The 26,319-nt window shown below is 43.5% G+C and overlaps 1 protein-coding gene across 1 annotated transcript in view; it reads right to left on the bottom strand.

Annotated features, from left to right (window-relative positions):
• Klhl5 (kelch like family member 5) overlaps nucleotides 1-18,468 on the bottom strand; it is a 59,255-nt gene extending 40,787 nt beyond the window's left edge. The window contains exon 1 of the mRNA XM_021210676.2: nucleotides 18,177-18,468. The gene's annotated coding sequence lies outside the window, so the exon portion shown is untranslated. The remainder of the gene's footprint in view (nucleotides 1-18,176) is intronic.
• Nucleotides 18,469-26,319: the final 7,851 nt, after the last annotated feature.

Below are 26,319 nucleotides of genomic sequence, written 5' to 3'. Positions count from 1 at the left end.
TACATATATATACATATTATATATAATATGCATATGCAATGTATGTTACATATATATATGTGTGTGTGTGTGTGTGACCACTAAAATCCCTTCTGTTGGTGACAAGACCATTGAGTTGTTTGTCAATATGGCTGCTATGAACACTCTTGTATATCATCACAGTTATGTGGGTACCTGGGGACTATTACATTATGGGGAACAGATGTGCTCCACTCTGACCTTTGCCATCAGTTCACACTCCTAAAGCAGTGCGTGAAAACTCCCTCTATCCAGCTGACACTGGCAATATCAGTCTTTTCTTTTCTTTTTTCTTTTTATTATTATTTTCTTTATTTACATTTCAAATGCTATCCCGAAAGTTCCCTATATCCCCCCACCCCCGCTCCCCTACCCACCCACTCCCACCTCTTGGCCCTGGCCCTCTCCTGTGCTGGGTCATACAAAGTTTGCAAGACCAAGGGGCCTCTCCTCCCAACGATGGCCAACCAGGCCATCTTCTGCTACATATGCAGCTAGAGACTCGAGCTCAGGGGGTACTGGTTAGTTCACATTGCTGTTCCACCTACAGGGTTGCAGCCCCCTTCAGCTCCTTGGGTACTTTCTCTAGCTCCTCCATTGGGAACCCTGCTTTCCATCCAATAGCTGACTGTGAGCATCTACTTCGGTGTTTGCCAGGCACTGGCATAGCCCCACAAGAGGCCACTATATCAGGGTCCCTTCATCAGAATCTTGCTGGCATGTGCATTAGTATCTGGGTTTGGTGGCTGATAATGGGATGGATCCCCAGATGGGGCAGTCTCTGGATAGTCCATCCTTTCATCTTAGCTCCAAATTTTGTCTCTGTATCTATATCCTTTCATGGGTATTTTGTTCCTTATTCTAAGGAGGAATGAAGTATCCACATGATGGTCTTCCTTCTTGGTTTTCTTGTGTTTTGCAAAATGTATCTTGGGTATTCTAAGTTTCTGGGCTACTATCCGCTTATCAGTGAGTGCATATCTAGTGACTTCTTTTGTGATTGGGTTACCTCACTAAGGATGATATCCTCCAGATACATCCATTTGCCCAATAATTGCATAAATTCATTGTTTTGAATAGCTGAGTAGTACTCCATTGTGTAAATGTACCACAGTTTCTGTATCCATTCCTCTATTGAGGGACATCTGGGTTCTTTCCAGCTTCTGGCTATTATAAATAAAGCTGCTATGAACATAGTGGAGCATGTGTCGTTATTACCAGTTGGAAGATCTTCTGGGTATATGCCCAGAAGAGGTATTGCTGGGTCCTCCGGTAGTACTATGACCAATTTTCTGAGGAACTGCCAGACTGATTTCCAGAGTGGTTGTACCAGCTTGCAATCCCACCAGCAATGGAGGAGTGTTCCTCTTTCTCCACAACCTTGCCAGCATCTGCTGTCACCTGAATTTTTAATCTTAGCTATTCTGACTGGAGTGAGATGGAATGTCANGGTTGTTTTGATTTTCATTTCCCTGATAACTAAGGATGCTGAACATTTTTTCAGGTGTTTCTCAGCCATTCGGTATTCCTCAGTTGAGAATTCTTTGTTTAGCTCTGTACCCCATTTTTTTTTTTTTTTTTGGTTTTTTCGAGACAGGGTTTCTCTGTATAGCCCTGGCTGTCCTGGAACTCACTCTGTAGACCAGGCTGGCCTCAAACTCAGAAATCCACCTGCCTCTGCCTCCCAAGTGCTGGGATTAAAGGCGTGCGCCACCACTGCCCGGCTGTACCCCATTTTTTAATGGGGTTATTTGAATTTCTGGAGTCCAGCTTCCTGAGCTCTTTGTATATATTGGATATTAGTCCTCTATCAGATTTAGGATTGGTAACAATCCTTTCCCAATCTGTTGGTGGCCTTTTTGTCTTGTTGACAGTGTCTTTTGCCTTACAGAAGCTTTGCAATTTTATGAGGTCCCATTTGTCAATTCTTGATTTTACAGCACAAGCCGTTGCTGTTCTGTTGAGAAATTTTTTCCCTGTGCCCATATCTTCGAGGCTTTTCCCCACTTTCTCCTCTATCAATTTCAGTGTCTCTGGTTTTATGTGGAGGTCTTTGATTCACTTAGACTTGAGCTTTGTACAAGGAGATAAGAATGGATCAATTCTCATTCTTCTACATGATAGCCGCCAGTTGTGCCAGCACCATTTGTTGAAAATGCTGTCTTTTTTCCACTGGATGGTTTTAGCTCCCTTGTCAAAAATCAAGTGACCATAGGTGTGTGGATTCATTTCTGGATCTTCAATTCTATTCCATTGATCTACATGTCTGTCGCTGTACCAGTACCATGCAGTTTTTATCACAATCGCTCTGTAGTACAGCTTAAGGTCAGGCATGGTGATTCCACCAGAGGTTCTTTTATTGTTGAGAATGGTTTTTGCTATCCTAGGTTTTTTTATTATTCCAGATGAATTTGCCAATCGCCCTTTCTAACTCTGTGAAGAATTGGGTTGGAATTTTGATGGGGATTGCATTGAATCTGTAGATTGCTTTTGGCAGGATGATCATTTTGACTATGTCAGTCCTGCCAATCCATGAGCATGGGAGATCTTTCTGTCTTCTGAGATCTTCTTCAATTTCTTTCTTTAGGGATTTGAAGTTCTTAACATACAGAACTTTCACTTCCTTAGTTAGAGTCACACCAAGGTATTTTATATTATTTGTGACTATTGTGCAGGGTGTCATTTTTTTTTAACATTTATTTTGTTTGTAACTGTGTGAATATGAATGTGTGTACAGTGCCTGCAGAGAACAGGAGAGCGTGTCAGATTCCTTGGAGTTGGAGTTTAGGTGCTGGTAAGAAGCCTGCCGTGGGTCCTGGGAACTGAACTCAGGTTCTCTAAAGAGAACACAGGTTACCCCTGAGCCACATCCCCAGCCCATCAGTCCTTTTACTTTTGGTCTTTTTTGTAGGGTATGTAGAGTTTTGTTTTTACATTACATTTGATTATTAGTGACAGTGAATGGCTTTTCATTTTAATTCATTTTTCAGATGTCAAAAATGGATGTTTAAGGCCTCTTCCTCTGTATTCTTCCCATCTTAGTTCATCTCCCCTCTTTGTGGAAGCTACTACATCTCTCATGTTCTCTTTATAACAGGCTGAGCACTACTGTTACTAGGCCATGAAAATCAGCATTTGTTTGTTTACAAGACAGGGTCTCACTATGCAGCCCTAGATGACTAGGAACTCTATATGTAGACCAGGCTGGCTTGTAACTCCCTGAGCTCCATGTCCCCCTTAATGCTGGGATTAAAGGTGTGCACCACCACACCCAGCTGGCAAGCATTTCTGTGAATAATACTTTTATTTCTGACCCATTGGCTTTTACTCCACAACATAAGACTGTTTCAACCAAACATCCCGGTCTGGAGGGAAGCGCTCACCAGGCTGGAGGAAGGGCTCAGGGGCTGAGCACTGGCTGGGCATACAGAAGACACTGGCTTCAGTCACAAGGACTTTCCCGATACACCTTAGTGTTGAATGATCAGAATGGGCTTCACTAATTAATCTATGTGCACTTCAATCCCTTAAGCCCCATCTCCCAACTTTCCTATTTCGTCCAGGGCGCTCACTACTGCCTGGCATTGCTCTTTGTTTATAGTCTATGACCACACTAAGGTAGCTCCCAGTAGAACTTTTTGTCTGGATTTATCACTGTGGCCCAAGCACTTGGCAAGGAATCCTGCTGATAAACAGATCTCCAGTGAATGAACCCAGCAAACATAACAACAGAAGCATGCATCTAAGCTGCATATTTCAACTCTAAGATAAATCAACAACCTATTATTTTAAAAATATGAGAGAAACATTTACCTTTGATGACAAAATCTTTTAAAGACTGTTTCAACTTGCAGGGAAAGTCACAGCATGACGTTATAAAAATGTCTTTTTTCCTATTTAATTCTTGAGGTATTACACTTTCATCAAACTGATTAAACTTTGTACCTTTTTTTTTTTTACCTCAATAGCTTTGCTTTCCTGCAAGTTAAACTTGAGATACAGACACTGGCATATTGTTTAAAACAGATAATGTGTCTATTATGAATACATTTTTCAAAAAGTAATTAAGGACCTGTCTGAAACATCTGCTTTAAATCTGCCCAACTGCCAGACTGTGAGTTTATGTCTCTACCCAGTATTACAATGAAAACAAGACCTTGTTATTAAGACAGAGTGTGGTGACCACACTTGGAGGTGTGGCTTTTGAGCTCTGCCTCTGGAGTCTCCCATGCCCAGGCCTTAGATGTGGAATAGAGTTTCTGTGTTCTTTTCCTGTCTTCGTTGTCTTGTTTTTAGCTCTGGTTTGAGCCAATCATTTAAATCACTAATATTTGGTCACTAGCTTACACAGTAAATCATTATCATAAAAATCTCAAGACAAACACAGTCAACTAACCTGACTCTATGGGAGCTCCCAGAGACTGAACCATCAACCAAAGAGCATGATGGGCCTAGGCCCCCTACACATATGTAGCAGATGTGTAGCCTGGTCTTCATGTGGGTCCCCCAACAACTGAACAGCGACTGACCCTTGACTCTGTTGCCTGCCTGTGGATCCTGTTCCCCTAACTGGGCTGTCTTGTCTGCCCTCAGTGGGGAAGGATGTGCCTAGACCTGCAGTGACTTGAGGTGCCAGGGTGGGCTGATGGGGGGCACCCCCTTCTCAGAGATGAAGGGGAGGAGAGATGGGGGAGCTGCAATTGGGATGCAAAGTGAATTAATAAGTAAGCCAATAAATAAATGGGAAAAAGTCAAGGGGAAGTTGATCTCACATGAATGGCTTACTGAATACTGGCTAATCAAAGAATGGGTCCTGCAGCTGGGTAAGGACTAGGATCTAAGGCGATGATTTAGAGACAGACCTCAAGATGATTTTGAGAATGGTGAAAATGGTTTTCAGAGGGAAGATGCAGTGAGCAGAGAAAACAGACCATGACAATGTGAGAAGCACAGCTTAAACTCAGGAGCAAACAACAAGATTTGAAAGGGAGATGAATGTTAAAAATATAGTATTAAAGAGACTGGCTTAGGACGTTTGTGGCTAGTCAAGAGGAAGTAAAAAAAAAAAAAAAAAAAAATCAGTACTTTCAGGCCTGCATGGTTGGGAAAAAGAATGCCGAAGACAAGGAAACTGGGAGGCAGATCTGGAAGGACCAAATGTAGCTTATTTTAATTATAAATGTAGCAACTGTATCAGCCAGGGTTCTCTAAAGAATCAGAACTGATAGGATGAATATACACATATTAAAGAGGATTCATTAGAACAGCTTGCAGACTGTGATCTGGAAGGACTAAGAACCTGGGATTTATGCAGTCTACAAGGCTGGATGTCTCAGCTGTCTCCGTCCGGTGCTGGGGTCCGGGAGAGCTGCAGGTCTTCAGTCTGTGCTGGGATCCAGAAACAGGCTCTAATGTCAGAGAAGAGATACCAGAGCAAAGGGACAGACAGACTTGCCAGCAAAAGTGACAGCAAATACTCCCCAAGCAAACTGACTTTCTCCTATGTCCGGTTATCTAGGCTGGTCCTCTGGCTTCAGAAAATCTGATCAAGAAAATCTTTCACAGCTGCGCTCAGTAGCTTGGGTTTTAGTTGATTCCACATATAGGCAAGTTGACAACTAAGATTAGCTACCACAAGTCTAGCACTTGCCAAATTAACACAAATCACAGTGTCTCATGCCATGATAAATTTCCAGTGAAGACAATAACAGGTCATAATTTTGCCTCACATGATATGATGATTCCATGAACAACTGCAAAGGCAGTATGTGCTTTAGAACAGGCAGCAAAGTCCCTTGAAGAATGCTTAGTCTTTCGGTTTCAAAACTGAAATATGGCAGCCAGGCATAGTGACACACCTTCAATTTCAGCACTCAGGGGACAGACAGGTCTCTGTGAGTTTCAGTCTAGCTTGGTTTACAGTGAGTTCCAGGACAGTCAGGGCTACAAGGTGAGACCCTGTCTCTAAATGATAACAACAAAACCCTCTTAAATATGATTATATGAATCCAAAGAGACCCACTAAACACTGAGCTTCTTTCTTGGTGGCGGAAGGGGCCAAGTTTAACGACTTATCTTTTACCTTAGAAGAGACATCTCTGCACACCTTACAGCACTGGCCTTCTAGAAATTTGACAGAGGTGGAAGCCCCTGAATTTTGGTTGGGTTTCTCTCCCATCCTCGAATGCACAAATGCACAAGTCTAAAGTGGTTACTAGCTCCTGTTCACTTGGTTCAATCAGCATATCGTCATCCATTATGAAGTACACCGATGTGATACTCTTATGGAAGAGACAAACAATCCAAAGCTCTCTGAACTAAGCTAGGACTCAGAGATGGAGAATAAATATATCCCTGAGCTACACTGGTACAGGTGTACTGCTGGCCTTGCTAGCTGAAAGCGAAATGGCTTCTAGTGGTCCTTAAGGACATGTACCAAGAAAGGAGGCATTTGCTAGATCAATGGCTGCACTCCATGGAGTGGAACGTGGTGTTTGGAATAAGAAATGTCCCCTAAGATCTCAGACGTTTGAACACTTGGTCCCCAGATGGAGGAACTGTTTGGGGATGTTTACGGGGAGCAGTCTTGCTGGAGGAAGTACATCACTGGACTCGAGTTTTAGATTAAAAGGCCTGCATCATTTCCGGTTCACTTCCTCTGCTTCCTGCCTGTGGATGTGAGTTCTCAGCTTTCTGATCCTGCCTGCCACTTGGCCCACGCCTCCCTGCCATGATAAATTCCTATCCCTCTGGAACCATAAGCCCAAAAAGATTTGTCATGGTATTCTATCACAGCAAAGAACAGTAATTAATAAATACAACAACCAAATGGATATGTATTGTAGGGATCTATGGGAGAACCTAGCTTATCTTTAAAGATTACCTGATTTAAGAAATAAAAGCTTTATACATGCTTTTTGTTTTGCTGCAGGGCTGGGATTGAACCTAGGGCCTTGCACACACCAGGCAAGTCTTCTGCTAATGGTCTGCATCCCCAGCCCTTGTTTTTGGACAAAACCTTACCATGAACTACAAAGTGCCCTTCAACTTTCTGTGTAGCCTAAGGAGGCTTTAAACTCACAACTGTCCTCCATCTTCCTCTCAGGAACTGGAATTACAGGCATGTGTCCAGATACCCAGCTTACTGATACACTTTGAAACCCCAAATTAAATCGATACTACAGTGATAAATCACCCTGTTAAAAATAATTGGGGGATATTTCTCATTTAATCAGTAAATAAAAAATTAAAATAAATATGAACTTTTAGTTCTAAGGGATTTGGCGTTATAAGCTCCCTGGCACATCAAAAGCTCAGCAGTTAAGGGCCCTGAGAGAGACTGAAAAACAAAGTGTGGCTTCATGGTTAGACCCATCTAATGAGGGATTTACCCAAATAAAAGCACTGTAACACATAACTATAAGGTTAGGGTGGAAATGGAAGTGAAAGAAACTTTAACCTTAAAACTAAATTATGCCCTCATGCCATATGATGCTGTCATATCCCATAATAGTTGCTCAATTACCAAAATTGCTTATTTAATACGTTTTCTATGACGATGACAGAAAGGATTATAGCTTTCAAAGCATCTATAATTCAGGAGCTGGTATTTAATTTAAAAGTTGCAATACAAGGGATGGAGAAATGGCTCAGTGGTTCAGAGCACTCAATGCTCTTCTAGAGGACCTGGGTTCAATTCACAATGGCTCACTACGTCTGTCTGTAACTCCAGTTCCAGTGACCCAATGCCTTCTTCTGGCCTCGTTAGGCATCAGGCTTTCAGTATGGTACACATACATGTGTGCAGGCAAAACACCAATACACATAAAAATAAAAGCATCGCAAAGAATGGCAGAACAGTAGGATGAAGACACTCAAGGCATGCAGGAATAAGCTAAGACAGTTGCCGAGGTCAGTGGCAGACTCCTGGTCAACCTGAAGCCCATACTGGAGGGCAAGCTCCCTTATCAGGTGAAGCTGATGCTAATGCTTCAAATGAAAACGTCAGCTATCGCAAAGCTACACTTATGTGCCGTTAATGACATCGTCTTAATTTGAATGTGTAAATGCACACTCATTCACTAGTCTTTTTGTATAGCACTAATGCCCTGTTTTCAATATTCATCTCCTACTGAGTATGGGTCTTATTGCATAAGCTGTATATGATGTATTATGTATGATTTTTACTCATGGTTTGTATAATGGAGAACTTAAAAGCATTTCTGAAAGAATATGAATACAGAGCAACCTGGTCATTATGAAAAAAATCTCATGTCAGACAATAAATTAAACTCAATGCTTCCTTAATGGAGACAATGCACTTGGTGATGTGGTCCATTTGTATTCTTGTCTGAGCCCCTTATTCTTTTGACCAGGCAGCTGGTTCATGGTCTTTGACAGGGACAACTTGGAGCTTTGATGACTTTTCTCTTCATCATTTATAATTATCTAGCCTTCATTAAATTTGACAGCCAACTTCAAACAGCTCATTTATACTGAAATATTTCAAAGCACTAAACTTAATTTTTTTATGGAATTCTCTTTACAGTCATTAATTTAGATGTTTACTGATGTTACCATTACTCTAACTTTGCAGCTACTAAAGACAAGTTTGGGGGCTAGAGAGATGTCTCAGCAGTTAAGAGCACTGACTGCTCTTCCAGAGGTCCTGAGTTCAATTCCCAGCAACCACATGGCGGCTCACAATCATCCGTAATGAGATCTGACACCCATTTCTGGTGAGTCTGAAGACAGCTACAGCTACAGTGCATTTACATGTAATAAATAAATCTTAAAACAAACAAACAAAAAAAAACCCAAAACAGACAAGCTTTTGAATGAACACAATCAACTTTCAGCTTAAGTGTGTACCCAACTGCACAGCTAGGGGAGGAGGGTGTGTATCTACTCAGGAGGCCTGGTGATCCCTGGGCCCTCAGGATCCATGCACACATTTCCTAGAGGACATTAGGTTGAAGCAGGGAGTCAGCTCAGAAGGAGCTGGTTGGGAGTTCTGTTGTTATTTTCTGACATTATCACTTAATGGTAGACAGAGCCTGGGTCGATAGCTAAACCAGTCACTTTGGGGAACTCACCCCCTTGTTTCTTAGTGTGACTACAACTGTCTCCTAAGTGCCTATTTCCTAGAGTGTATGTGTGTGGGTAAGACATGACCTGCTGTAACACCTAGAGAGCAGGCATCCCCTCCCCACTGGACAGACGCAGCTTCTCAAGTGAGGCTGACTGGGTTCTGGTGAGTAGAGGGTTCCATGCTTTGTATTTCAAGTGGATTATGCTGCCACTTGCTTTGAAAACAATGTCACTTGCTGCTCACAGCTACTCTATGGGCAGGTAGTTATAAACCCTACTATGTAATCAGTCCTTGGCTACTTTGTGGGCTCTTCTTTCTTCCAGCCTTCTCTGCCCCTTTTCTTCTACCCTTTCAATCCCCCAACACTAGATAGGAGAGAAAAAATGGCTAGAGGGAAAGGGGCATTGCTATCATTTAGACCACTTCCTGGGATTATTCATTCCGTGAGGCAAGTTTTATCTCTGCTGTCAGGACATCTAATTTCTTCTTGTTTCCTCTTTGTGCACAACTACTTAATAAACCACAACCCACAACAACTAACCTCTGGGCCCTATTTATAAACCCTCGGAAAAGTCCCCAGAATCCCAAACATCACACAATCACAGAAACTATCTGCAGCTGGCAGAACATGCAGCCCCTCGATGAGCATGAGGCAAATCATAGTCAACTGCTGTGGACAATCTGAAGCAGCCCCATATCCCACACCTGGGATTAAAATGAAAACGTATTCCCATAATATTTCTATGTTTTTAAAAGAAACCAAAGTTCTCAGTACACTACTATACCAAAGATGGAGCAGATTCAGAGTATGGCTGACTTGTTCAAGCTCTGCATGCAGCAGAGGACACTAAACGGAACTGAAATTGTTTGCCACTACGATCAGGTTAAACTATCGGTAAACAATGGCTGCCCTGCCCTGGCCTTGCTTTGTAGACCAGGCTGGTCTTGAATTCACCAAGATCTGCCTGCTTCTGCCTCCCAAGTGCTGGACTAAAGGCTTGTGCTGCCACGCCTGGCCTTAGTCCAAGTTTTTAAAGAGGGAAGAGAGGGAGCGAGGGAGAGAGAGACTAGTTTTCAACTGCTTGAAGAACGTATCACTTCTTAGACAAAAACATTATGCAATTCCTCACAGTTGCAATTAAACAGGAAATGGCACTAATGTACAAACACAATTCCTCAATTTCTGTTACCATCTTCCTCCCAGTTTTTGGCATTTGCCTATGAAACAAAGTGTTGACCCATACATCAGTCTAGTCTACACTACTGTCTGTCCTAATGTCTGGTAGGAAAACAAGGAGCAACTCACAGAACTGGCTGTTATGTACCCCACTCCCTTTTAAACTGGTCTAGAAAAAAAAAATCACAGCTGATACTATAATAACTGCTTAATTATAACAAAATATTTGGTTTTGAAAATACCCTTTTAAGGCAAGTGTGGTGACTTGTGCCTGTAATACCAGCAGTTGAGAGGCTGAGGCAGGAGGTCTGACATGAGTTCCAGGTCAGTCTGTGCTTTGTCACCTAATGAATTTCAGATCAGCCAGGGCTACAGAGTGAGATCCTATTTAAGAGGACGAACAAGCCTGTCAGCCAAACATGCTGGTGCACTCCTTTAATCCCAGCACTCTGGAGGCAGAGGCAGGCAGCTCTCCGTGAGTCCGAGGGCAGACTGAGTGAATTTCAGGCATCCAGAACCACACAGTGAGACAAGCAATCTAGCAGATGAAAAATAGTCTTTTATGGCTGGAGGTGTAGCTAAGAACATGTGCTTAGCACATGTGAAACCCTGGGGTCAGGTTTCAGCATTTGGAGAAGAAATCAGAAGAATCCTTTGTCTGGATAGCTGGTGAATGGAATGGGTTTCCTTGGCGCACACTTCTCTTAGGTTGCGCATAGACATATTTGCAGGGCACAAGGATGGGAACTGAGAGGCCACATAGATGGAGAGAAGCCATGGCTAACTTCTTGCCTGATCCATGATTTGGCAAATAGGCTGTGACACCCAAATGTCTTATGCGTCATAAAAAGCAACAGCGTGAGTAACTGATTTTGTCTTTCACTGACCTGAACCAAATCCAGAAGTGTTTTGGTTCCCTTGAAGTTTTACAGCAATGGAGATGAAAAAGGAAATCAGTCAGTCAGTATTCTTCAGGCACAAACACAACCAGAGTTGTCTGTGGTCTCTGAACACATAACGGGAAATCACAGACAGACTTGAGCTGATGCAGGATCAATCGGGTTTTCCAAGTGCTTATGTTAGAACAGCATACAGTTGGTAAGGAAATGGGAATAAAGAATAATTTAAGCAACAGAGGGGAGACAAATGTGATGACACAGGGAGAGACAGAGAGAATGAGTGTGAGTTAGAACATAAATGTGAGGATAGGGATAAACTGACAGAGCCCTCACCTAGAAAGCACGAAGCCCTGGATTTGATCTTCATCCATCCATCCATTCATTTATTAATTTATAGACAGCCCTGGCTGTCCTGGACTTGCTTTGTAGACCAGGCTGGCCTTGAATTCATCAAGATCCTTCTGCTTCTGCCTCCCAAGTGCTGGGACAAAAGGCTTACACTGCCATGCCCAGCCTCAGTCCTTTTTTAAAGAGACTGAGAGGGAGGGAGAGAGAGAGGGAGAGGGAGAGGGAGAGGGAGAAACTAGTCCTCAAATGCTCATAATCACTAATGAGTTCATTACTACAAATGTTAACTAAGCCAATGTCATTCAACAACTCCCTGGCTTGCCCTAACATGAAACTTAAAAGAATAGCAATTAAAAAAAAAAAAAAAAAAGCAAAAAGCTGTTTTATAGTTCCAACTAAAAGCACAATTGGACAAGGGAGTGAATGAAATGGCAGATCAATGAACATGACTAGAATCTCTCAGTTTTAAATTTATCTTAGGCTAAACTCAATGTTCTTAGGAGGCCTTCAGCTGAGTGCTGGTGGCGCATGCCTTTGATCTCAGAACTTGGGAGGCAGAGACAGGTTGATCTCTGAGTTTGAGGCCAGCCTGGTCTACAGAGTGAGTTCCAGGACACAGAGAAACACTGTTTCAAAAATCCAAGAGTCCCTTCAGGGTAGTCTTCTCAACCTCCAATGGGGTCTGGGGGTGACAAGAAATAACGTGAACTAGCTAGTGAATGTAATCACAATACAGTGTATTTATGCACAAAACTGTCAAAAATACTTAAAACTATCTAAAATAAAACCAACATTTGAAAATACAATGAATTAAAAAATAAGAAAGGAAAGACAAGCTGGGTCTAGCCTCTTTGAAGGACTGCTGAAACTTTCCATAATTTTAATGTCCTGTAAGGTGCAGAATTGATTAGCCCTTCTTTCCACAAATAACAGGAAGAAATGAAGTAACCCTTCTCCAACCTCTCCTGTCTAGTCTTCACAGGGCAATCAAACCTTTTAAAGGACAATTCTTGACTACATCATTATAGCTAAAATTTTTATGCATTTTCAATCTCCTACTAGGTCATAAAAGCCAAATTGTTTGGCATGGAATTCAGAGTTTTTAATGTCTTAGTGGTCCCACTGCCCTGCCAACATCATATCTTACTATCTATTCATCTATTTCATACTTCATCTATAATTAAAAATAAACACATAGATCAAATCAAGGAAAACAAATACGATTGAATACTTCCAAATGCGCTCATGCACTCACTATGGGCATTTGAGTTAGCAAACCTATCCCCTTGTGCATTTAAAGTTAACTCTCTTAGCTCTGTGCCCCAGCAATGGCAATCTGTAGAATTAGATACGTTATCTACATTCATGGTAACATTACTCCTAGTAAGGATGGCTTCCCAGGTTACTCGGTTTGCATTTGGACTCATATAAAGAAACCTTAGTTTTTTTTTTTGGGGGGGGGGGTTCTTATGATAATTCATATCCTTTCCACGATCCTGGAAGCTAAGTTTATTAAGAGACTTCATGTGTTGAGGGACGTGGATTTTTAAAGCTAGTGGCTTCCGTGCCCACCTAGTTGAGCATCTTTTGAGATATTACTAAGATGGCACAAGCTCCTTGTATGGACTTTGGTGAAGATCACTTTTACCAACTGGGAACACCAACACAGCCCTGCTGATAAGCTGCCGTCACTGTAGGACTGTCTGAACAAAGAAGCTTCTGGAAGTTTCCTGAATCTCACTGTCTAGGTGAGTCCACACCCATCCTGCATTTACACAGCAACAAATGTGTAAGGACATTTCAGAGACTCTAGATCTTCTGCAATCTGAACCCAAGACCCTCCTTTAACCTTTACCCCTGTTGGGTCTTACCTGTCGTGCACAGCTAGTTATGCCTGTTCGTGTAGATGAAGTCTCACTGTGAGCCCTGGATGATCTGGAACTTGCTTCTTAGATCAGGCTGGCTTGGTCAAACTTGCTTAGATCCTTCTGCTTCTGCTTTCTAAGTGCTGGGATTACAACTATGCACCACCACACCCAGTTCCTACAACAAACACAGCTTTTTCTCACCTCCCTCATGTTTTTCTGGTACTCTGCTCCTCCAGATATCGCATATACCCACCCCTAGCCGCCTACTGAGGTGCAGCTATGAATACCTTTTGTCTGGAAAGAGACATTGCTAGGGAAGATGAGTACACAATTATTTTCGCTGCTAATTCAAAACTGCGATTTTGCTACTGTCATTAATCATAGCTTAAATATATGATATGCAGATGGTCTTGGGTGACTCCTGAGAAAGGGTCATTCTAACCCCAAAGGGTGGTGACCCACAGTCAAGAACCACTGAGAAGGCCAACCTCCATGCTGCATTTACAAAATGCTAGGCTTGGAGAAACTGCCAAAGTTCTAGCTTCAACCCCGTGAACTCTTAGATTAAAGCGCCCTTGTAAGAGCAGAACAGAGAGAGGCTAGTCAATAGAGAAACAGAGCAACGACATGAACATGCAGAAAGAGGCTGGAAAGAAAGCACACAGAGAAAGTTGCCCTGCTCTTTACTACCAGTGATACCAAGGGCCTCGAGGCCCAACTGAGTTTCTGGTCTCCGACATCGACACAAAGCTACATTACTGCTAACAAAACACTCTGGTTGCTTAAACTAGTTCAAGTAATTTTATATAACTTGTTAGGAAATGAACCTTAAGAGCAAAACAAAGAGAGAGGAATACAAAATACAGTGTTTGAGTGTGTGTGTGTGTGTGTGTGTGTGTGTGTTACACTCCAAAATATGTTAATGCCGACTTAAAAAGAAGGAGAGAACTCAAATTATAGCCATTTTCTTTTGGCATTAGAATCTCTCATTCACTATTTTATTTTCAGAAAACCTAACAGTGCCTTATACACATTTAACAAATGTTTATTGAATGGACATACAATTCAAAATGAAACTCACTTGATCAAAATAGTACATCTAATTGTGGGGTTTTTCAATAGCGTTTCATTTCAAATTAAAATGTTCTTTATAATCCTCATTACCATAATTCTGTCTAAACACACACACACAGACACATACACTCACACAAAAATGCTGTTTTCCAGTTTTTTAAATAGAAGACTGAAAACCATTGTGGTCCAGCTTATTCAGATCCTGTGTTAACTCTCAGGGTTATGAAGCCTGCTCAGTAGAGTGGTCATTAAGACTGTTCACAGACCGTGCTAGGTCTCGTCCTTCTTGAGCAGGGTAAAGTAGCATTTCCCTACTTCTTTGAAGTTAGGTATAGCTATGAGTCGTGTGGCCGCTTCCAATGGGAGCCTTGAAGAGTCACTGTGCCGTTATTCCCCAGCACATCCTTTCCTCTCTCCTTCCAAGTGTGGAAGAAGATGTGCTGAGATGCAATCTAACAGCCTGGGGGTCAAGTGACCACCTGAAACAGAGCTCTCATGTGGACCCTCATCAGACATACAGTAGGACAGAGATAAACCTTTGCTGACTTAAGCCACTGGGACGTGAGGATCTTTTGTGACCACAGCCTAACCTATTCTGTTTGATACTCAGCAAACATCTTTTTTCACAAACAGGGTGAAGAGAATAAATAGCATTGGCTCTCCATTTTTTAGGACGGTAACATTTTGTATACCTGTGCCCCTCCCCCCACCAAAAAATACGTTTGTATAGGAGTATTATACTCCCATAGGCCAGCTCCAGATAAAACTTCAAACCAATTCCACATCCTCTCAGCCCTCACTGCCAGACTTCTGAAACCCAGCATCCAAGAATATCTGGGTAAGATGTTGAGTCTTGCAATCCAAACTCTTGCTGCCTATTCTCATTTGCATCCTTAGGGCTGTTTTACTGCCAGTAAATTCTCAGCATTTATCCCACGAGTGAACTGTTTGCTATAGCCACACTAGTCTTATAAACTAGAATATAGATCCAAAGGCTCATAAACTTGTTGGAAATAGCCCTAAACATTAATAAGTGCAATTACAGTTTTGGGGTTTCTTGTTCTTGTTGTTGTTGTTGTTTTCTTCCAGATCTCCGTCCTTTTTGTTGTTGTTTTGAGACAGTGTCTCAAATCTCACTGTTACCTTGGATGGTCTGAAACTTGCTATCTAGGCCAGGCCGGTCTCGAACTCGTAGTAATCTGGAATGCTAGGATGAAGGGCTTGGGCCACCACATCCAGCCCTTTTGCTTTTTCTACTATGTGGCATGCTTTCTAAGATCTTTTATAGCTACAGAATGTAGGGTTTTACAGTAAACTAATAGTACAAATAATGTTTGTGATAAGATAGCATGCAAATCACATATTTTTATATTCACTAATAATTGAAGGTAATTCCTCAAGGACTTTTACTTGCCTAAATCTAATTATAATTCTCAAAGAGTAAACATCCTGAAGCTTGAATGGAAAGGCCTATAGGTCACGTGGTCCAAGAGGCAACTTGCTGAACATCTACAAAGTATGAGAGTAGACTTTTCCTTTGATGTATCCGGTGTTAAAACCCTGACTTCTGGATTAGCTTCATTTTGGTCCTTACCAAATTCACTAACTTCAAACACTTTGCTCTCCAGTTCTTATCAGTTCTCAAGCTGTAAGAAACTATCCATGAAGAACTGCTTTATTACATTTGGAATCGGTCACAACATGTATTCTTCCATCCATCAATTTTACAGCAGTATGGTAAAAAAAAAACAAAAAAAACAAAAAAAAACAAAAAACAACAAACTTTCAAGAAACTCTGGGGGGGGGGGGCGGGAAGCACCTAGATATCTAGATATCTCGAGTTCATCTGAGCTCAGAATCTTTTTCCATCTCCCCTTGTCCTGGAGCTGGGACAAAGAGAACCTTGTGTAAGCAGACAAGTAAGTCCCTTGCCACCGAGGAGCACGGCTTGGGAAATACTAGTTCAGACCATCACCACCATGAATTCACAGGACATATCTGTCCTTCTAACTTCAACATGGCCTATGTAAAAACACTCTGTGTGTGTGTGTGTGTGTGTGTGTGTGTGTGTGTGTGTGTGTGTCTGTGTGCACGAGTGCTTGTGCACGTGTGTGCCAGCACGAAAAATTTATGATTTTCTGCTGGAATCTTTAAAAAAAAATGTCAGTTTAATGTCACCATCTCTCTTCCTTTTCTCAGGGCCCATAAAAAGCTGTTTCTCTCAGGCCTCATTACTAGACAATGCCTTGCTTATGCAGAGGAACTGACTGTTTTTTTTTTTTTTTTTTTTTTGGTTTTTTGAGACAGGGTTTCTCTGTATAGCCCTGGCTGTCCTGGAAATCACTTTGTAGACCAGGCTGGCCTTGAACTCAGAAATTCACCTCCCTCTGCCTCCCAAGTGCTGGGATTAAAGATGTGTGCCACCACGTCCGGCTAGGAACTGACTTTTTAAACCGTGGAATTATAAACATACTGTCGCTTACTGTGTTTCTTTCCTGGCTCTAAGGATGTTCAAAACCCAAACCAAGACTCACGTGTAGCACAGGACTTGAGAGCAAGCGTTGTCTATTCCTTCGCAGCCTGGCTTTCTCCTCAACCTCAATATTCTCATCTAGTTTGTTTAACTATATTGTACACATCGATACAAAACTGCTTCAAATATCTGGATATATATACTCTCTGTGAGTATATATGTTCATCTTCTTTTTCCTACAACTTTGTATCTATTTCTCTGTCCTTGTCACAAAAATATCAGTGTCTTCGCCTTTACCTGAAAGTGTTTTACATAAATCCCCATACGGAATATAAACATTCATTACAGGTAGTTAAACCTGTAAATGCTGAAAGTCAGAGGAAAAAAAAAAAGTTGTGAGCCTTCCCCCCTGCCCCCAACAGCGATCTAATTAATAATAAAAAGCCTTATTAAACTGTTTATTAACAGGAAGATTTATTACACTCCTTCCTAACAGAAAGGAGAATTAACATTTACTGTGCATCGGTAAAACTGCCAGGCACATAGTATAGCAGTCCCATTTTCAAAACAAAGTTGGAGGGCATCTGCCAGCGCATAATTCCGGAACCATGCAGAAGAAATTGATCTTTCATGGCGGTGAAAAGGGAGTGAGGATGCACTCTGTATATCCCTTTTAGTAAAGAGTCTCAAAACTCACATTAGAGATAGTCATAATGGCAACAATGTATATTCTCTGACAGGCAAGTTCCCCCAGCAGCTTCTAATTGTGAAACACGCACTGAAGCAACTGTCTAAATGCCAAAGTTGTGACCAGTCATAACCAAACCCAGGAAACTACAATCATATTCTCTACTTTTGAGGTTAAGGCCATTACTTAAAAACTTTAACAAGGTGTGTAATGTTGTAGGGGATCAGAAATAGTTTCCAGCGTGTGTGTTTTATTCTTGGGAACAATTCTGGAGAGCAGCACTCGCTCCACCCGCCGGGCCATCTCAGTGCCGCGTGGAGAACTTTGAGCAACTCTAGGGCGGCAGGGCCCTGTTCTGGGGAAAGGGGGGTGAGGGGAAAACCGGGTTCGAGTCCCGGTTGCAGCTCAAAAGCCCCCAGCCCGGGCCGGCTCCTAAGGTGGGCAGGTCACCCTGGCCAGCGAGTCCTCGGACCCCGAAGGGTCGCATGTGTGTAGGGAGCTGGCCTTAGCCCACCGCGCCGAAGAGGAAGTCGCACTTACCGCGGGGGGTCAGGAGGGAGGCCCGGGGTCACCGTGGCGCGGGGCGGCGGGAGGGGAGGCTGCGCGGGGCGCGGGCGGGCGCGCTCAGCGGAGGGATGCTCGGCCCCGCGCGCGCCCCCAGCCCCTTCCCTACAGCGTCGCCCCGCGCAGCGGCCCTCCCGGGCCGAGCCACTCCTCTCCGTCAGGCGACGCCAGGCCAGGAGTCAAACTTGTCCCGCAGCCCCTAAGGGGGCGGGCGGGCACGCGCGCGGTAGTGAGTGGGGGTCGGGCACACGCTCGCCGGTTAGTCCCGGCGCGGCCGCCCCGCCCCACGACAGCAGACCCCGCCCACCACCGAGTCCCGCCCGCTCCGCCCAGGGTGCTAAGCTCCGCCCCCTCGCAGCTGGGCCCAAAGACGGAGAATTCCGTTCTCCTGAAGGGTACAGGTCCTGGCTAGGAGAGCCGGGGCACCGGGGACATCCTCATACTGGGCGGGGCTCCGGCGAGGCCGGGGCGGGGCGGGCAGAACGTACTCTATGGAGCTCAGAATGGGCCAACCCCTAGAAACTGGGAGCAGGGGAATTCTTGGGGCTGGGAAGTGAGGGAGAGTTCCCTCTGCAGAACCGGAAGGCGACCAGAGGGAGATGGCCTCTATGTCTCAGCTTACAGGGAAATCAGCAAAAGTCAGCCTTGGCCAGCGCCTGAAACCTTTCTTCTTGCAGAAGTCTGATAAGTGTGCTGAGTAGTGGGTTTGTGTCATCGAAGTTATGGTGTGCAGACCCTGTGTTGTTTTACAACGGTGGGATATAATTTACTCCTGTATACAACACATAACTACTCTATACTCACTGCTGAGAAAAACAATCATCTATCCAATGCCTGTACGTCAATCACCAGTCTGTGACACTTGGTTATCTCATCGATAGTAAGAAACATCTATGATCCCTGGGTAGAAGGAAGAAAGGAGGGGGCTCTGTTCCTTTCTTCTGTGAGTCAGTCATATGTGGATGAGGTGCCTAGCTGAACTTGGTTCTTAAAGTAATTCATGTATTCAGTGTGTGTGTGTGTGTGTGTGTGTGTGTACTTGGTGCTTGCGATTTTGACATGGCTGTCCCTCTTCTGTGGTGGTGAACTGTGGCTATTGCCCCAAAATAGCATTTGCCCACGAGGTCTTTAATATGTCTTCATAATAAGAACCCACTGGGAAGTAGTTGTCCTAAAGAATAATATAACCTAATTGTGGTTAAGCTTGGGGTGGCTGGGAGATCTATTTAAGGATGTTTTGTGAACTGGGGAAATGGTTAGAAAAAAAAGCAACAATGTAAAACTCTGAAGCACTGACAATTCCAAGAGAAAGAGACAGAATCACTTAATGCTGTTACAACCAGGAAATAGATACATCAAGAAACCTATGCCCGGCCGTGGTGGCACAAGCCTGTAATCCCAGCATTTGGGAGGCAGATTTCTGAGTTCGAGGCCAGCCTGATCTACAGAGTGAGTTCCAGGTCAGCCAGGGCTATACAGAGAAACCCTGTCTCGAGAAAAAAACAACAACAAAAGAAACCTATGGTGCTGGCTCGGATCACAAAGCGTCACAAAGCGCGAGAGAGTTTTTATCAGAGGCGGTGGAAAAGGCACTCCTCATCCAGTGACACCTACACACAAAACTCCAGTAGCATTGTCTTTAATTACAGAATGCAGTGTATAAACCCACAGCCTGCGTTTGTGGAATTTGGAACTACTTTGAGGCTCGGTTCTCGTTTTCAGCATCAGTGTTTGTGCGCTTTAACAGCGAATCGGATACAACAAAAGAAAGCAGACCCCAATTTAAGACAGGCACCCTCACACCCCATTTCTTCTCTCGTGCTACTTCTTCTCTGCTGGAGTCTTTCCCACTAGATTTACTAGCTGCGATTTTCTAGTTATCCCATCACTGCAGCAAAAGCCACCCAAACATCCTCTGCAGTCGTGTTCACTAACACAAGCCTGGACTACGCTCACTTGCTCTTTCAGCTGTCCCCAACACATTCTCTGTGTGTCCACACACCAAGGGTCCCTTATGTGGCATGCTGTTAGCCCTTCACACAGCGGGCTCCTTCTTCCTTGTCACCTATGGATGTCTTCAGTCCTTGGCCAGTGGCTCACTTTTCTGCACTAAGCACGCAGCACTGGTTCCCTACACTCATTTAAATGTATAAGCCCTGTGAGCTAGAATGTTTCTTATTTAGATCGCTGCTACATCTCGCTGTCTGTTATTTACCATGTCCATCTCAGAGAAGCTGTGGAACAAGTATGTTCTTAGTAGGAAAATGAGTCCACGTTGGAGAAATAGCTTATATCCCCTTCTGTAACTGTCAGAGACTTTCTTTATATATATATATAGAAATAAATACATTTATTACTTATTTATTTATTATTATTTTCTTTATTTACATTTCAAATGCTATCCCGAAAGTTCCCTATACCCCACCCCCGCCCCTGCTCCCCTACCCACCCTCTCCCACTACTTGGCCCTGGCCTGCCCCTGTGCTGGGTCATATAAAGTTTGCAAGACCAAGGGGCCTCTGTCAGAGACTTCCATATACTTTCTCTTTTCGAGCTGGGTGACTTAGACATATTAATAATGTCTGAAACGTAGCCCAATTTTACTGTTTAACTCTAAAATTGAAAAGGCTGGTGTTGACTTCTTACTCTAGCAATACTGAGCGACCGTGTTTGAAGAAGCAGCTAGAGTTAAGTTTCTGTGACAAGATCTAGGTAATAAGATTGCTGTATGTGACTTGGTTGTCATACTTTTCTAGTTTTCCTCATAATAGCCCTGAAGAACAATACGGAATTAAAACTGCAAAACTGAAGTGCAGTGATTATGAGAAGGGAAAGAACAGTGAAAAGAATGTCATTCCACAGAATCAGAAAGTAGCGATAGATCAATAAAAGCCAAGATGTTTGTCCCTGAAATAAAACCGTATAAGAACGATTAGAAGTGGAAGAGTTGAACTTAGAGTCTTATTGCTGATAACTGGGACAATGTTAATGCAGTGTCCTTTGTAAGTGCTCAAAACATTTTAGTCGATAATAATCATAAAATTGAGGTTAATTGTTGATGCTCAAAACAAACAAACAAACAAACAAAAACCTACAACAACAAAAAACAAACAATACTCCAAATTACTCCAAATGAAAACCTCAAAAGCAATCTCAGAGATGGAGAGTTGTTTTTTTTTTTTTTCCTAGTCAAAGCAGTCCCATGAAGATACAGAAATGCTAAGACACGCATTCTATCAAGGTCTCAAACCTGGGAGGAAGAAAGGCTACAACTGGCCCAGTAAGTTGGCTCAAGGAAGTAAGGGTACTTTGCATGCAGGCCTCATGGTCCACGTTCCTTCTTCAGAGCCCATGGTAAAGGGGAGGACTGACTACTTCAGACTGCTCTCTCACTTCCATAGGTACACTGTGGCACACATGGCCACACCAATAAGTAGTTAGTTAATTAATTAAAAGAGCTGAGTGTGATGGCACACACCTGTGACCCCAGAGCTGGGAAGACAGAGATGGGTGGATCTCTGAGATGGAGGCCAGCATGGTCTGCCTATGGAGTTCCGGGTCAGCCTTGCTGGAGGAAGTATGTCTCTTGGGACAGCCTTTGAGGGCTTTACGCCTCACCCCACTTCAGTTTTGCTCTCTGCCAGCTTTTGAAGGTGCCTGCCACCATGCTTGCCCTGTCATTATGGACTCTCTCTCTGTGATGTAAGACAAAATAAACTCTCCCTTCTATAAGTTGCCTGGTTCATGGTGTCTCATCATAGCAACAGAAAAGTAACTGAGACAACCTGGTAAGAGCATGGTCCTGCCTTTCGTGTGAGAGTCATGGAGCCTGCCTCCCCCCCACACACACACGTCTGGCATAGGTAAAGCTAAAGCCCCTTTGTTCTCTAGACCATGTGGCCAGCAGATAGGGCATAGTTTCCTGTCAAATCACAGAGCATCATGATTTGACCTCATGCCCATGATGCATAACGTGAGCTCTGTGTCCTGGGAAGACTCATTCTTTACATGTGGAAGGTACTTTCCTCTCCTTCAGACACTTACAGAACATTTACCTCACAGCTGCTCCACACAGACATAGGAAGCAATATGCATTCTTTTACAAACCTATTTCCATTGGCCGTCTGTAAGTAGATCCCTTCTTGGAGACCACACTTCCTGACTTGGAGGTAGGGCTACAGACCCTGTTGACTGCGGTTTTCATGTTTCACCACAGCATGGCATAAGACACCCCCCAACCCCCCAAGGTCTAACGAGCTGCTGCTTGTCACTCCAGCACTGTGCCCATTCTGAACCATTTGCTTTGTCTATACCACAGTATTTCCCCCACAGTCAGGCCTTTGAATCTGTGCACACATTAATACACACACACACACACACACACACACACACACACACACACACACACACACACGCTCTTTTCTGATATTTGCTGAGCCTGAAGACAACTCCTGCCCTGGTGATCTTTATCTGGACCTTTCCAAGCTTGCTGTGTTCTTCCTACATCTCCCACCCATAGTGCCCAGGGCACCTTCCTCTCTGTTGTGGTATATACTGGCTATGAATATGGGTTTACTTGCCTGCCTCTGACTGGTGGAGAGTGTCTGCTACAGGAACTCATACACATTTTATAAATGAATGAATGAAAAAATACCCTTGGCCTATAAACCATTGTGAAATAAAATAGCCACTCTGTTGAACAGAACTATTCCCCCCCCCCCCCCCCAGGCCTGAGCATTGCAACACATACAGACAGAAACTTTCTTCTATTTTACAGTATTATACCACAAGTTTCATGAAATTTTAGAAGACTTTAATTATTCCATCACCTTACAAGAATGAGGAGATAACAGGAAGTGCTTGTGTTTGTTTTCCTGTATTATGATAAGCAGTCTAACATCTCAATATGCTTGTTATACACTGCTAAAAATAAATAAATAACGGTTGCGAGCCTACTGATTAATTGTTGCTTCGTGATTTAAAGACTGTTCCAACCCTGTGTTTGATATATCATTTCCTGATGGCTGTTTAATAACAGACAAGAACAACCCGCTTGGGTTTCTGTTCTCATGTTCTCTGAGAGCAAGCTCATAGCCACACTTTGTATGAATGTTTACAGATTTGCTGCTGTGAGTGCCAATGGTCGGTCTGCCTCGGATGCATCCATCGGCACCTGTCGATCATATGGGGTGATCGGCAGCCCAGGAGACACCACGCTGCTCGTTATGGAAAAGAGAGTGAACAATGAATCAGAGCCACATAAACCCCACACTGCTCGTTGATTTTCACGCTTCCTCTTTCACCCCCTGTCTTGTTCAACTTTTAAGCACACACGCACCCTCTGCCTTCACACTTGTTTCTGTGTTCAGTGTCTATTCTTGGCACAGAGCACTTGGGGAAAGATTCTGGCTGTTTAATAAGCAGCTGACCTGAGCTACAAAGACATCAGGAAGCCGGCACAGTGCAGTCAGATAACAGTCTACATGATACCAGGGAGACAGGGAACAAAGCCTATCACACTCTGGGCCAACCCCAAGAAAGTCAAGAAATGCTGTTAATAAGATGCAGAAAGCCTCTCTTGCCGCAGTCAAGCTTTTGTTTCGGATGCTTTGACGTCTGAGCCTGCATCTATGGGAATCTCATCTTTTCAGACTGAGCCATTAATGTTTTATGTTATCAAACAATCGGAGGTTGCTATGTGGCTCTAACGTTGTGAAGGATGTCTTGATCGTGTATTTCCACTTCTGTATGCACACTTCTAAGAAAAGGCACTTCCATATCAAAGGAGTTACCCAAAGCTTTGTGGCTAAGAGGCTGGACTACCTCAGAGACCCAGGGAACTCATTCAAGGCCAGTGCTCCCTTCTGAGGGTGCTAGCTCAGAAGGCAAGAAAGCAGATCCAACAGGTTCATTCCTGCACAGGCTGCTTTTCTTAGTGCAGCAGGGTTTGTTAGTTAGAACAAGTCCTTCCTTCCAGCCACAGGTGACTTGGGTGGGGGTGGGGGTTGCAAAGCAGCTGGTAGTGTGTGGGCTGAATATAAGCTTCCCTCTGAGGAAACTTAAATGAGCAGGCCTGAAGTGGCTGCCCAGTTCTGAGCATCCTCAACCCAGTGCTGGCAGATCAAGCCAGATTTCCCCCTCTGAGGAAGAAATAGATGAGGTGACGCTCAGCCTGTGACCTGAGACAGGTCCAGTACCTTTCCTGGTTCTCTAAGGAGCTGGTTTTAGAAGCTGCTTATACTTCTAGGGCTGGCCAGCTGACTCAGCCCACCACGGAAGGGGGATGTCCAGTGTGCCTTTGTGCTTTGCCACAACCACGGGATGTGATGAAACACGTCTGTTGTCTCCTGGTAGCCTCCTCTGAGGTTCTGAATTTCTTGTCAGTGCTGTTCAAACTGCCTGGGGGATATATGCCAGCTTTGGGGACAACATTATAGCTCCTTTCTCAATAACCTCCATTTCTAAAATAGCGAAGAGGCTGCACCAGGGAAGGGAAAGACTGTGGAGGGAGAATTGTTGTTACAATTTACAGATAGTACAAAGCTACTCTTTCTAGTGTATAGCTCCAGAATTTTAACCAATATATAGTTGCCACAAACCCCAACGTAGTCACGGAACATCTCTGTGATCTACCAAGTCCCTTGTGTCTTTATGTTGTCTGTCTCTAGCCTATGGCAACCACTTATCTATTTTCTGTCCCTATGGTTTAAGCCTTGTCCCACGTGGCATGGGAAGGGGATCATAACAAGGCTCTCTTAGCATCCTCACTTAGCCAGCTTGTGCCCACTCCCTTCATTCAGAGCACAGACCATTGCCTGACAATAAGTTATTTTCATTATTTACGTGATTTCTCTTTCATTTGAGTATTCATTTGCACTAGGAAGTGAGACAGGGGTTTTGCCTGTCTGCTGCAGACTCTCCAAGGTTCACGAAGCCACCTAAGTGTTCAGTAAATATTTGTTGGATGAAGTGCTATGTGAATGAAGAGATTGGGGAATCCTGGGACCCCACCCCACCCTGGGGGGGGGGGTCCCGCTCAAACAGACCTTGTTAAGAAGAGATAATTTTCCTTACAAAATGTGTTAATTGAAGGATTTGTCTGTTGCCAAGTAAGTTGTCTATCAGAGAGTAATACAGTCAGGAGACACCAGGATGATGAATGGTTTCTTTAAATTCACCTGGATGGTGAGATGACCCAGAACAGAACTGGCCTGAGGTGAGGAAGGCGTCAGTAACTCTTTTCTGGGGTTGTTACGGGCACTGGATGACTTAATGGGCATGAAGTGTTTACTGCAGTGGTTTTCAACTGGGAACCGTTTTGTTCCCCCAGGGGCTATGGCAATGTCTGTAGACATTTTTTATTGTCAAAAGTAGGACAGAGAGGACAGCTACTGGAATCTGCTGAAGATCACAGAATGTACAGTATGGTTCTCCATGACAAAGAATTATCAGTAGGGCCACTAGCCAGAAACGTTGGGTGAATGTATAGCCAGGCTTGAAGTAAGGGGTGCATTTGCATGCATTTGATGATATTATTATTATTATTATTATTATTATTATTATATCACTATTGGACTACAACAGAGGTTCTGGAGTACCACAGAGCCCCCAGAGCTCTCAGAGTTACAGGCAGTTGTGAGCTGCCTAATATGGGAGCTGGGAATCAAACTCTCATCCTTTGGAGAAGGGATATATGCTTTTAATGGCTGAGCCGTCTTTCCATCCCTGAGCTAATGTTATTTAGAAATGATCCTTCCTAACAAATCCTCACCCAGGCTGACAGTGAAGCGGGCGTAAGTCTCAAGTCAGACTCTTTACGTTTGAAGCTCAGCATGACCCTCAGCAGCCTGCTTTGGAGCATGTCACTTGATTTTTCTATACATCTCTGCCTACGAAAGGTGATTAATTAGAGTAACTGCCTCAGGGAGCTGCCAGGGAGTGGAATGCAGTAGTCCATACAGAGTATGCACCACTGCAGTAGCACGTAGTAAATGGTCAATATGTGTCATTGATTATGTTTGTCTCTGATGCCAAAAAAGATCTTCCCACAGGATATAATGAAGGAATTAAGAATAGTTTCCACAAGGGAGGAGAAATAGAAAATATTACTCATATAAAG

This window comes from Mus pahari, chromosome 13, assembly GCF_900095145.1.
Source record: "Mus pahari chromosome 13, PAHARI_EIJ_v1.1, whole genome shotgun sequence".
In the NCBI taxonomy this organism is placed as follows: domain Eukaryota; kingdom Metazoa; phylum Chordata; class Mammalia; order Rodentia; family Muridae; genus Mus; species Mus pahari.
The sequence above is the reverse complement of the archived record's forward strand: the minus strand, read 5'-3'. Positions and strand labels throughout refer to the sequence as shown.